Raw genomic sequence first — 14886 nt, forward strand, 5'->3', positions numbered from 1 at the left:
TGTTAGCTTTCAGCAGTCATGGACCTACATTCCATGTGCATGTGTGTAATGGCTGTAGCCACTTGTTTGCACAAAGGACAACAACAGCTGTGCTATTTACATGTATGTTGTGTGTGTGTGTGTGGCATGTACATACCCAGGACAGGTACATGTATGTCATATCCAAACATGAGGGTGTATACTGGTGTACAGCAACAGTCATCTACTAATGCTGTAAATAACTGACGGCCCCTGGTGTGTGTACAGCTGACCTGGTTACAGACAGTGGTATCATTGCATTGCATAACACATGATGCAACTGTGTCAGTACATGGGTACTCTCTACAATTGATGTAGAGCTTGGTACAGTCCACTGGTCAAGGGTCACATGGTGGTGTACTCATATGTCCTACAACATGTAAGGATGAGTATTGGTGGTCTGAGGGCATGGTGGTGTCTGAGGTTTACATCCCAAAATGCAGCATGTGACACTGTGTCCTGCACATGACTCATCTGTGATGCCTTTTGTGGGGGTACCGGTCAGTACATGTGAGTAGCCTCTACGTATGTTGGGACACCACCACCTGGAGTGGTCTGTACCTGTATTATGACCCACATGTCTGGTTCTGAGGTATATGGTGGTAGTGCTATTGTGCACTACAGAGCCATCAGCCAGGTGTTCCTCGCTGCACAGATGTCAGTACTCCCCATTGTTGGATCTACAGTGAGCAGCTGTGATTAGCAACACTACACATCTAGCACTGGTTAGCACAAGAAAACAATGCAGTTGTCCTGTAGGTGTCAGGGTGTTATCCTGTGTTTAGGACATTTGCCTTGGAATGGCACTGTATGGGCAGATGCGACTTGGGTATTATCCCCACTCCCTTGAATCATGGATGCATCTGATATCTGTCAAAGGCCTTTCAACTGTCAGTCATGACATCCCAGAATGACAAACACTGAACAACCTCGTACTTACAGCAAGACATTGGCTCATTGTGTTGTTCAAGCAGTTGCCACCTCTAGCAAGGCTCATTGTGTTGGTCAAGCAGTTTCCACTCCTAGCAAGACATCACTGTGAGTGGTGATATTGTGCTTGGTATAGGATGGTACATCTAAGGTGATGGACTGCAGCAGACGTTGTGTAAAAGACCAGTGTCAGATATATGCAGAGCAGCGTTCCTGCTAACAATGACAACTACTAACACCAGAGCCCATTACAATGTGTTCTTTACATCTACCTGTAATAGCATGGCCACTGTGGCCTTCCGTGTTTAGAATCAGAGTGTATCCTAGACAGCCTTGTGCTACTAAGTGTATGAGCATGCCCAGTATAACCATGTGTAGATGGACACATAGTGCATTCCGAAAAGCCCTGTGCTACCAAGTGTGTGAGCATACCCAGTAAGACCTTGTGTCGGTTATGTGCCTCTGTGTATGGGCATGGCCATTGTAACCCTGTATAGTGATAGTAGTCGTCCATTCCGCAGATGGCATACTCCAGGTCAGGATGGATTCCTCATTTAAACACACGGGTTCACAGGTATGTACATCTTAACTGCCAGCATCCCTGTTGATGTCCGCATTCCTAGAAGGTCATAATGACAGCCTTGAAATGTGTAATCTGTGTGGCGTGACTCATAACTATGTAGTATTGTAATAGTGATCTGTAAATAGGCAGGTGTTCCGTTCCCACCACTGGCGTGTGTGTGTTGTGTGCATGTGTGTGTTGTGTGTTTGTGAGTGTGAGTGTGCATGTGTGTGTGTGTGTGTGTGTGTGTGTGTGTGTGTGTGTGTGTGTGTGTGTGTGTGTGTGTGTCCATTTGCCAAAGGACTGAAAAATGCTTTTAGACTTCAAACACTCCATACAAATCTTATACCCACCTTTGGCAGGGCTGATGATGTCACACACCTACAAATACACCTCTGGGAGTGCTGTGTCCCAGTAATCTCGGTAGCACGTTCTGTAACTGCATAATGCTGTAGGGTAATAAAGAAGTTAGGTCAGTGTTCTAATCCCCAGACTTGCCATGTGTGTGTGTGTGTGTGTGTGTGTGTGTGTGTGTGTGTGTGTCTGTGTGTGTCTGTGTGTGTGTGTGTGTGTGTGTGTGTGTGTGTGTGTGTGTGTGTGTGTTTGTCCCCGTCTGACTGAGGACTGAGTAATGCTTTTAGACTGCTCACACTCCATAAATTTCTTATACCCACCTTTGGCAAAGCTGATGATGTCACCCATCTACAAATACTCCTCTGGGAGTCCTGTGTCCCAGTAATCTCGGTAGCACATTCAGTAACTGCGTAATGCTGTAGGGTAATACTGTAGTTAGGTCGGTGTTCTAATCCCAGACTTGCCATGTGTGTGCGTGCGCGCATGTGTGTACGTGTGTGTGTGTGTACGTGTGTGTGTGGGGGGGGGTTTGTCCTCGTCTGTCTGAGGACTGAGTAATGCTTTTAGACTGCTCACACTCCATACATTTATTATACCCACCTTTGGCAAGGCTGATGATGTCACCCATCTACAAATACATCTCTGGGAGTGCTGTGTCCTAGTAATCTTGGTAGTGCGTTCTGTAACTGTGTAGTGCTGTAGTGTAATAATGTAGTTAGGTCAGTGTTCTAATCCCAGACTTGCCATGTGTGTGTGTGTGTGTGTGTGTGTGTGTGTGTGTGTGTGTGTGTGTGTGTGTGCATGAGACAAGTACAGTGCTTTGTAGAGTATGCACTCTCTGTACAAATCGCATGACCACCTTTGTCATTCCTGCTGTTGTCACCCACCTAGGTATACACCTTTAGGCATGCTGCAACCCAGTATTCGCCGTAGTGCATGCCCTAAAAGTGTATTGCTGCAGTGTGATATGGTAGGTAGGGGTTTGTATACAGGACATGGCAAGTGTGTGTTTGTCTGTCAGAGCCTGTGTAGAGGTGGCCGTGATTGTCTTACCATTGGACATGTTTGAAAGTGGATTTTGTAGTTTTCCTATATGGTTTTCGTCTTATGACACATTGGCCACCTCACGAGGAGTACAGCTGTCAGTCAGCCACGGGACTGTGTTAGCAAGCCATACCCATACATCTGGCAAAAGACCTGGTGAACAAAGTATGCAGCCCTACTAGTACCTGGTGTATGTTCCGCACCCATGTGCTATGCACAAACAAACTTGCCTAGGATATCCCGCTATGTTGTAGTACCATTCACATTGATGAGAGATAGTAGGCATGGTGAGAATGCAGTGGCCTGCAGAGGACATGGCACCCTGTACAGCAGTACAATAGGCACATATATGTGGACATTGTGCCTTCACTATGTTCCACACTGAATGCCTGCAAAATATCTGGTGTCATCAAATGTGATCCACAGAGGAGAGACAATGCTGTACACGTTTCCCCTTTATGGACCCATGCCACTGACACCACAGAATACCTGTATCATACTATCAATGCAGGTGCAGGGTAGACCTGCTCACTATAAGCAGGTTTCGCCACACCAGGCCAGTATTGGCATATCGGGGGATAACAGGCTGTGTACACAACATGTGTGCAATATCCATGTGAAGGACTCTCAAACACAGACATGGCATGCATTGCAAAGCTATGGCCATACACATTGGTAACCAGGGTGTCAGGCCAGATAATGCAGTACCCATCTGTGTGGGACATTGCAGACACTACACCCCTGCACTGCATACCATTGTCGGGTGATGCAATGCCAAGGATTACCCCTCACCCAGCCTTGTACAGCCATCTTGTACAGCCAACCTCTACATACCCATGGCACAATGCATACCTGCATGCCAGTACTGGCACCATGTATCTGCATGTGGGTTGTGATGCTCCCAACCACAGTCACTCCTAGTATAACCCTCATTGGCATACCAATAGATGGCAAGCACTTTCACATGCCCTAGCCCATAGAACCTCCAGATATCCCCTGTGGTGCATGTAGTGTTGTGAATTACTGCAGTGTAGCAAACTAAGTAGTTAGGTTGTGTATTTGTGGCCCTGGAAAATAGTGTCAATGTGTGTCCATTAGAGAGTGTGGTTGTGGTGACAATTGCATCCATTCATGTGGGCAGCCATTTGTGCCACACCTAATGTATGTCTACTATATCTCTGTTGCAGATGTCACTCACCTACACACATATATGTTCTTACAGCACAGCAACATGTCGCCTTTGTGGCACATGTAGTAACGTCATACACATGTAATAGTAATGAGTAGTCAGTTAGGGGTTTTACCCCTGTACTGTTCGGCGTGTGGCAGACGATGCTTAGGGTTTAGTCTCCAAGCCCTTCCCTGGTATACTTTGCCTGTCCCACCCACACACTCTCTGGTGGATGTGAAGGAGTACACCTGCACAGCAACAGAATGTGTATTGTAAGTGATGGACATGGTCAGGTGATGGCCACTGCACCTATTGCAGTCCTCCTCTAGCTGATTCCATGTGGTACAGCTGTGATGGTGTTCCCATAGCCATCCACATGATAAACACATTACACTATCTAGGGAAAACATTGGAATTTGGCCTTGACAGTCACTGTGAGTGGTACATGGATGTGATGTTCTGACACGGCATCACAGATGATATCTGGATTTACCTCAATCATTTTCCACAGTGGGAAATAGCCTAAAGACAGGAGGGTGATGTGCCACACATGACTACAGCATGTAAGTGTAGCTATGCTGCATTGAGACTACTACCTGTTTAACATGTGTGTGGTAATGGCTATTCTACATGTTATAATGCAGACATGACAGTACTCTGTTCATGGGGGACCCCCATATGTAGGGCCATCTGTGAATTGGTCAATGTGTGCAACCATTTGTTTCCTGTGTTACACACTGAACACACATCTGTGCACAGCAGAAGCATGGTGTGAGGATTGCAGACAGTACATGATGATAGGGATGTATTACTGCCATTGTATCCCTGACTGGACATGTGTCACATGAGACAGTGGTATGAATGACACTGTCTGGAGTTCCCAGTAACAAGCCAATAATGGGCAACTGTTCATAGCTGCAGTCACACGTCTACTACACACTGTACAGATGGCATGCAGCATGTATGCATGTGTTGTGCTCCCTCTGCAGATGTATACCCTCTGTTGTGTTGGGTTGACGGTGATATCTATGCATGCTGTTGTAGGTAATCCTGTATGCTGTTGTGTTGGGTTGATGGTGTTATCTATGCATACTGTCGTAGGTAATCCTGTATGCTGTTGTCTATCACTAAGCCATATGTGGGTTTAAACTGCAACACCATAGGCTGAATAGGTTGGAAGGTCCGGCAGAACCTTCTGTCCCACTTCACCTGACCATGGCACCGGGCACTAGCACATCTGGGGCCCATCCTTAGACATCAACCTCTGCTGGCTCTGCACCACCTTCTGGTGGTACCACCACTGAGGATGGAGCATGTCCTCCTGGGAGCGGGACCAGACAGGTACATGTCTGCTGTTGTGCAGTCCCGGACATGTTGTGCTGGTGGCTCACTAAGAGGTTCTGAAGCCAGATACGCCAGCTCAAGGGCAGAGTGTCACACTTACAGGGTGATGCTGCCCCTCCTGGACAGCCCCCAGCACTGCCTCCTTTGCAGCTGTTTAGGTGCAATGGCAGTTGCCCATAGGGGACCTCCATCCCACTGTTCCCATGGGCTTGTGAATGCCAAACACCCATCCCTGTCTGGGTGTATCCCCCCCCCCACATGTGTCATATACCAACCCTGTATGCTGTCTTTTCTGTGATCCTACCTATCCTCCACAGCCATACCCACACTCCTTCCCCTACATCCGACCCTCACCTACGGAAACATAAGGCCAATCAGCTCCTAGGACAACATCTGCCCTATACATAGCTGTCCATTACACACACATGCCCACTGGACACATGAAACCCTTGTAATATGCATCACAACATACTCCTGTTATCCTCACCCCTGTCCCTCAGGGGCACAATCCTGGTATGCACATCACTCCTACATGGTCCAGGTACACGTGATGAGGACGACCCCATTGTACACCCAACACTACCGGTTTCTGCTATGATTACCCCATTTACTTTTATTATGATGATGATGTTGCACACAGCACCTTGCAAGAGTACTGTTCACACATAATGACAGGACAGGTACTGTTGTGTTAATATACATTACATGCACAGAGTGATGTATACGGCCAATGTACAACTATTTGTGTATAAGAATCACACATGTCTGTCTCATGGAGTCTTGAGATCACATAGAGCAACACCACTACATAATACAGGTGTTGCTGGTGTTTCCCGTTTCATTCGTTTGTAATACTTTGTTGCCACATGGTATGTTCCTGATATATCTCTATATATGTATGTACCTATATGCTGGACATATACATCTACATGATGGGATGCATTCCTATACTGTTGAATGACTGCGCTGTATGATATGTTTGTGGTACTGTCCGTTGTCTGTATATCTGCCATGGCGTATTGGTAATTCACATTAGGTGTGTGCAGAGGGTCCTGGTTCCGACCCTTGCAAAGGACGTTTATTTGGTTGCATGGCAGAACAAGCCCATTGGATACGGAGGAAGTAAGGCACATTAAAGCAGTTGGGAGTGGGTGTGCGTGGGTTTGTGCAGTGTTAAGCACTGCTGACCTCTGGTTACAGCTTCTTACACTCGGTTAGCCTCTACATTGCTTTACCAGTGCAATACTCGCATACTGGTAGCCAAACACGCTTACACCCACTTGCTCCCGCACTTGCAAATGCACCGACATTGGTACTTGCATCTGTCACTCACACCCCTGGGTGGGAGCGAGGACCACAATATTACCTTGTGATGCCTGTTACATCGGACTACATGACTACAGTATCGGGAATGGCTGCCCATTAGGTGAGGGCATGGCTTTTGACTGTACGGAATCAGCGGCCTGTCCAGTGAATTAATCATATTATTTGTGTGTTCCTCATACAATCTGCTCCCACCTTGTGATGCCTATTACATTGGACTACATGACTACTGTATCAGGATATCAGGAATGGCTGTCCATTAGACGACGGCATGGTGTTCGACTGTACGGAATATTATTTGTGTGTTGCTCATACAATCTGCTCCCGTCTGGCTGATACATGGGAACCGAGACTCTTCAATACAGACAAGTAATTGGGTTTTGGGAGCCACATCCGTTGGCCGAGTCATGCTACCGCATACCTATTATAGGTTTGCCACCTTTTCAACTGGCCAAGGTGGGACTTTAAGGTTAACACCTGTCCCACTTTGAAGGGACAGTCCCTCTTTAGGCAGTTGTGTCCTGCGAAAATAATCAAGACATAGCAAATGTCCTCATTACAGGACTATATTATATTCTACGTTTCTTTAGCAGTTGCATAAAAGAGTTATTTTATATATGAAACTTCTATATGTTATGTGAAGTAGCATAAGCAATTCAAATGTTACTAGAATAAGCTTTTATTTGTGCAAATAAGTATAATTCTGTACTTTGCACGGCTGTAGGTATGATTTGTCCTGGAAAGTCTGACATTTCTACAGAACATGTACTACTTTGGCCATTTGGAAAGGTGGAAACCCTATAGGACCTGCATGTGGAGACGTCAGATGTTGCAGGGAAACACATACCCACGGCCAGTAGAAAGGAGAGTACTTCACTGTTTTGCCTAAATAAAAGGTTATTCTTGTAGCATTATAGTTGCTTATACTGTTTCTTATAACATTTAGTTGTTTCAGATACAAAATAATTGTTTTATGCAACTACTACAGACAATATAGGAAATCTTTGCCCTAAATCACAGGACATTTGCCATAATTACATTTATTTTACAGGACACAACTGCCCAAAGGGGAGTGTCCCTCGCAAAGTTGGACAGGTGGTAACCCCAACCCTATTATTCTATCATCTTTCTAAAGTAGTCGGCGGAACATGTGCTTTCTCTCACTAGCAGACCTCTCATACAAATGGGGAAGAATGAATACTGAATCAGGGACACTGCATAACAACCTCAGGGACACATTTAAAAGTTTGGTGCTATTAATCTAACACATTGCCGGACCCAGAGCACATATGTATCCATACACATTGTCTGAGGAACATGCTGTTTATGACTCTTACATGTTGTCATTATTCATTACATGTATTCCACCACCTTTCCTCCTAATATCACTAGTTCTAGGAGGGTTTAGTTGGGACTGTGTTAGATTCTGATTCATAATCACAGACGCCCCTGGTAATCGGGGACAGTTCAATGATATGGTCTCTATGTCTTCCCCCAATGGTTTACAGACTATCCAGTAGATGTGCTCTTAAGGTTTGGGAGGTATGGGCATCTGCTATACCTGCATCAGAATATTACTTACATCCATGGGGCAGTCCTAATACATCTCTGCCAGCCAACACCTGCACGCCTAGGCCCATAATTGCATACCCATGGTTCCCCTACCTGCCACTCCTCTACAGCAGTCATTGTTACTGTGGGCACAGGTGGGGTATGAACACACCCCTACACACTGCCCAAACTTCCCGTGTCGGGACATATGTCATACGTTGTGTCAACCCATGTGTTATCAGGCTAGCACAGCCTACTGTTCCGTATACAGCTACATCCTGGTCACAGCAATCTTTACTGGGCTTGGCTACAAGAACAGAAGTTTTGGTGGCCCACAAGGGACATCGCTGTCCATGTTTAAAGTGTAGACCTTGTAGATTTCTCCCACTGGTAGATTCCTGCCGGTGGTCTGGGAAGCAGTGGTGTATTTACCTTTATTGCGTGTCTGTATGTCTCACCGGCTGAGATGGGGGGGTGGGAGGTAGACGTTTGTTTATTGGACCTCCCACCAACATATGCCCGGTCTGAACATATGTTACCCGTAACTGCTGTAACATAACCTAGGTATATACATGTGTATATTTACTGTAACATATATATATCTATTTACATTAATATATACAGATATATCTGCATATGTATGCATACATATATATTCATATCTTGCTGTCTATATATATATATATATATATATATATATATATAGATATATATATATATATATATATATACACACACATATATATATATATATATATATGTATATATATATATATATATATATATATATATATATATTTATATATATGCATATATATACATGTGTGTATGTAGACCAATACATTCCCCACTCATACGCACTTACACATGCGTAATGGTGTTTATATATGCTTCACCAGCATACTAGTGCCTTATTCACTATGACACTGACATTTCACTCCAGTTATCTTGTAATCGGTATTTAGCACATTATACAGTGGACAGATGTCGCAATATGTTCATGTACGGATTACCGATGGTAATTGGAATGTGATACAGTGTGATTCGACCTGTCCCTCTTCTGCACAGCCTATTATTCCATCTACCATCGATGTTTGTATGTGCACATTCCTTTTATTTATGTTAGCAAATGGAATGCATGTGTTACAGAGAATGTACTTCAACATATTGTTGTCTGCATGTGTGTATGCATATATACCTATTATGAACTAGCTGACCTCCACGGGGTGGTCCATAAGAACTGGGCCATCCAACCATGGCACATCTGGATCCATAATTGCATACCCATAGTTCCTCCACCCCACCCGTTTTGAATTTACATGCGTAACATCCATTATCCACTTGTTATTGCAACCATGACACACCTTTATACATTGCCCTCTCCAGAGCGTTTGGAGCCCTACACATATTTTTTCCTGCCTCATGTATTCACAGGGTCTCCCGCTATGTATATTTGCACATACGTGCCTTTCCTGGGGTTATGGATTACGGCCATTTAAGCTTTACAATTTTTGGTGGTCCAAGCATGGACTACATTCCATCTGTGTGTAAAGTAGACTTAGCAATTCAACGATGTCAGCAGTACAGATGTAGATGACCGTAATGTTGATTTCACACTGCATATCATAAACTTGCCAGGTCATAGGACATCATCACCCATACTGTGTTCCATCTACACTCGATATACTAGATGTACATTCCTATGTCACAGGAGTGTTTTGCAACGAAACTGCTGGCAGAACCAATACTACAGAAGGTGTCTGAATAATACATGCTCATCACACCAGTGCCGGCTACAGTAAGGCAGGGTTCATTAATTGTATTCCCCCTCAATGTAGTCCATGCTACACAGACAAACAGAAGGCATCTGCCTATAGAAGTATGCAAATGACTATGACCTAGGAGCACTAGCCGACTCAAGAGTGTTGTGGACAACATACAGAAGGGGCTTTGTGGGTGAGGTGTGTGTGACATATGGCCACAATCTGACAGCTACATATTGTATTGTCACCCCTATGTTAATAACCCTGTACCCATGAACTACCACCTAGGCAGCGGTCAACATAATGGACACTGTGTGTAAGGGATTCAGCTGTGCAGTTGTCTTTCCTGTGATAGCTACATCACCACACCTGTCAGGTAGTCATATGTGGCAACCCTAATCATAACAGGGTGCCATCCATGAATATCGAGATCATTGTTCAGCCATATACAACACTCAAGTGACCCATATCAGATCACATATTTCCTTTAAGGGGTATTGGCCATGTGCAGATGGCCTACACCAGCCTTCCCATTCCCTATCTCCACTACGTAGCATGATGCATACCCTGAATAAATCCATGTCCAGCCCAGTGATGTTTGTTGGACATGCTACACATACACATCCTGATCTCAAACACATACTTCATGGACATCCACCTTCCTAGTACAAGGATCACCACATGCTGGACAGATCCTTGTCCCATACACTTTACATAGTCCTACCATACTATGCATTCCAGTCCAGAAAAGCTGCACATCGCTCCCCTCTCAGACATGGTGTGATGACCGCATGGTAAATGTATCATTAACCATGTGGATCAGTAATGTGGCACTGCTCCACCTGGCCCCAGAGACCCGCCTGTCGGCTACAGCCAGGTAACCTTTCATCCTAGATTCATACATGGCCCATGGCATATAGCCTACTAGTTGACTTTGACTGTACATGCTATAGTTGATATCCATCCCTGCAAATACCATCTGACTAGCCAGTGTCCCATGTGTATCCCATGTGAAACACAGGTGATACATGGCAGGATGTTGAATTGCTGTACAGTGCCGTGTAGATGTATATGGCAGAACACATACATGTAAAACCTTACGTGAGCAAGTCTGCAGGGTCACAGGTCATGTCTGTTAAGGCAGTGTAAGTCTTTATATGTGACATATGCACTGAATCAAGGTCGACTGCATTAATGTGGACACAACGAGCCATGTGCTGATAGGTAGGAACACCAGTACAGGCAAACAGACATGCCCACATCAAGACAGCATCCACATGGAGTATGAGCAATGTAATCAGGTGACACACAAATATCCATTCACCATTTAGTGTCACATGTGTGTGACACAAACATGTCAGTGTTGTCAGTGTCATGTAGATTTGCAAATACAACTATTTAATCGTAATAAATGCAGTACACATGTATGTTCAGCTGTAGCTCTGTATGTCTCTGTGAGTTACTGTGACCTGTCTCCATCATTATGTCTGCCAGGTATGCCGCGTGCAAGGCTACCCCCTTATACCCGCTTGGAGGATGAGACCCTCATCCCATACCTGCATGACAATCATAATATCCTGTTCAGCCGTGTGCCACAGGATGCACAGCAGTGGGATGCCCTGTAGATGTAACTTCGCAGGAGGGTTAATGATGTGGGTGGCCACAACCGCACATACCAGCAGGTGCACAGACACTGTACAGACCTCATTAGATGGGCGAAACAGCGTGCAAATGCAATCGCCAGGGAACAAGGTGCAACAGGTGGTGGACCACCAACCCAGCCCCCACTCACATGTACCGAGGAGATACTGGCCAACCTGGGGACACCTGCAGAACAACATCCACAAGCCTCAGCTGATATTGTGGAGGTGGGTGTCTCTCAACCACTGAGCCTGGAGTTGCCTGGTAAGTCTGTGCTGCACCTATAACAACTATATTCCATATAGTTTCATGTGTCATTGTACAATATGTAATGTAACATCATATGCAAGGCATGTGTACACACATGCTGCATACTATAGTATGTTACTCTGTGTATGCACACATGTGCATACACCATAGTATAGTCTAATGTACTGGTGTATGTGCTAACATGCACATTGCACCCTGTAGCCATCATATGGGGTGGATAATGCTCATACTGCTGTGTTACTCCTATTTAGGTACCTCTGGCATTCCGCTGTGACAACAGCCCATTGCAGGTAAGACTGTTATTATTTATCAGGCATCGTAATGCACAGATCTATCTGCCATGTGGCCATTTACCACATGTACACATAATTTATGGTCCTGTCACAATATACAGGTCAGACCTGCAATGCATAACTATGCCTACCCATGTGCAACACTTGCAAACTATGTGAATCACCTCACTAACACGAATCCTCACAAACTGTCATTGCCAGATGTGTGGACAGCTGTGCATACAATGATGTAGGTGCCGTTCACTGTAGGGACATGTACAACATATCAGAACTACACATGTGGAGAATACAAACAGTACTACACAGTGGGCTGGGGTATGGCCAGCCCACATGATTCACTGGTGTGGATCATAGCCATGCTATGAATGTCACACAATGTGATGTGCTATCTTGACATGTCCATGACATCTAGTGGCCTGGCTGCAACACTGCCTAACTAACCTGAAAACATATCCCACATACCACCCTTTGTCTGCATAACCATGTCGTCAGTGGAGCATATGACATCTATGGGTGTATGTCATATGAGACAGCACAGACATGTGAAATAGACACCCGTCACAATAATTTGGCCAACACATGTACACACATGGCCATGGAGGATGGCCAGAGACATGAAGCAACATGCACAGTAGGCGTGATGTGCTTGTGTCTACACCCTGTTGTACAATGGCTATACATGGTCCAATTATGGCCTTTGTGTATTGGTTATATTGTAGATGTGGAACACTAGACATCCTACAGGCCTGTGCACATCTTGTGTAGGTGTGACATAAATCCACCACTTAAGATGTGTTGAAATTCTTGAGGGTGTCACAACATGACAGCAGTCACCTGTACAGTATCCACATAAGCCCACAGATACAGTACATTTCCCTTGCTGGTGTCGGACATCAATGTCACACTTGCTCCATGTGTGTGTGTGTGTGTGTGTGTGTGTGTGTGTGTGTGTGTGTGTGTGTGGTACACAGCTGTCATGTGGGACATGATGTACCCATGTGTTTGCCATGTCTGGCCATAGTTGCCAGGCAACAGCAATATGGTTGCAGATGTGCAGGGGTGTCATCCGTATACCCTTCAGTGACCTGTGTCACACATTCCATATCAAGGCTTAGTGTGTAAACACCTCAGTGACGTGGGTCACATTCCACAGTATATAAGTATTGTATCTGAACACAGTCATAGCTATGAACTGTGTCTGTAACTCACACTGTATAGCAATAGAGATGCCTCATTATTCCCTGCAGTGGCCATGCACATCAGCTAAATATGCAGTATATCTGTAGGGCGGACAGACAACACTGCATTGGGACAACATTATCCCACTGTATATTTGACAGGACACCATTGTGTTAAACATGTATGCATGTCATTGCATACGTCAGCAGATCAAGTCGTACTACATGTGATTGTCAAGGTCATATGCCACACATCAGGCAGGTGTACTGTTAACTTGTGCTGGTATACATGGTGTAACACAGGGATGTATGCTAACTATTACTATGATTGTGTAATTTGCATGCTGCCTGCTATGACACATGCATGCTGTTGTGTGCAACCCATGGATGTATGATAACTACCACTATTATTGTCTGCACTGCATGCCATCTGCCATATCACATGCATGTTGCATGTCTTCTGTCATATCACATGCGCGTGTGTCTGTGTGTGTGTGTCTATTGCATAGATTATAATGTGCAGTTCTTGTCTGCCCTCACAGGTGATGTAGGTGCATCGTCCTCCTGCGGTCCATCTGATGTTAGTGTCCCCACAAACTCTAGCAGTGATGATGAACATATGATTGAGGCACAGGTAGGGTTGTCAGGGGCTGAAACTGTGCCATTGGTTGCCATTCCAGCTATATCCCCCTCATCCCCGCACATAGATCCCATGCCTGTACATACCCCATCACAAGTGGCCATAGAGGAAGGACAGTTTGCGTGTGGTAGCTTGGAACAGGAAAGTGTTGGGGCTATGGAAGGTGCGCTTGCACACCATGGTGTCAGCCAACTGACTGGTGGTGCCCCACACAGGCACGTGGCCAGTGCTGCTCATAGGAGGACCTCTGGCCAACATGCTCCTACAAGACAGAACGCAGCAGCTGGTGCCACCAGACGCATGTTTCAGGCTGTAATGGAGGCACAGGCACGTGCTGAATGGCACAACAGAGAAGATCATAGGCTTCAGAGGGCTACTGTCCATTCTTTAAACAACAACATCCAGGCAATGGTAAATGCTCAACAGCAGATTGCTGAAGCTTTGAATAGATGGTTGGGTGACATGGTTGGAGTCCTTGACCGTGGCATGACAATCCGTGAGCATGAGCTGTCTGTGTTGGAACATGTGGTAGGAGTGAGACATCGGACACTTGGATGTATGCATGCTACATCAGCTGTTTCAGGTCTACATGTACAAGCTACCTCACATGTCCACTCCCATAGTGGCGGTAGCAGCAGCAGTGCATCTGGTGCTGTGCTGTCCACACCACGACACAGCAGGCCACGAGCATGTGGCCCAGGATGGTCCCAACAGGGACACAGTTCCAGTGGACAAGAGTCATCAGACAGTACCCAATCTGCACCTCTGCCTGGTAGTGCCCGTGCAACCCCTGGCAGGCACAGG

This window comes from Protopterus annectens, chromosome 6.part0, assembly GCF_019279795.1.
Source record: "Protopterus annectens isolate FY-2018-M chromosome 6.part0, PAN1.0, whole genome shotgun sequence".
Taxonomy (NCBI): domain Eukaryota; kingdom Metazoa; phylum Chordata; order Ceratodontiformes; family Protopteridae; genus Protopterus; species Protopterus annectens.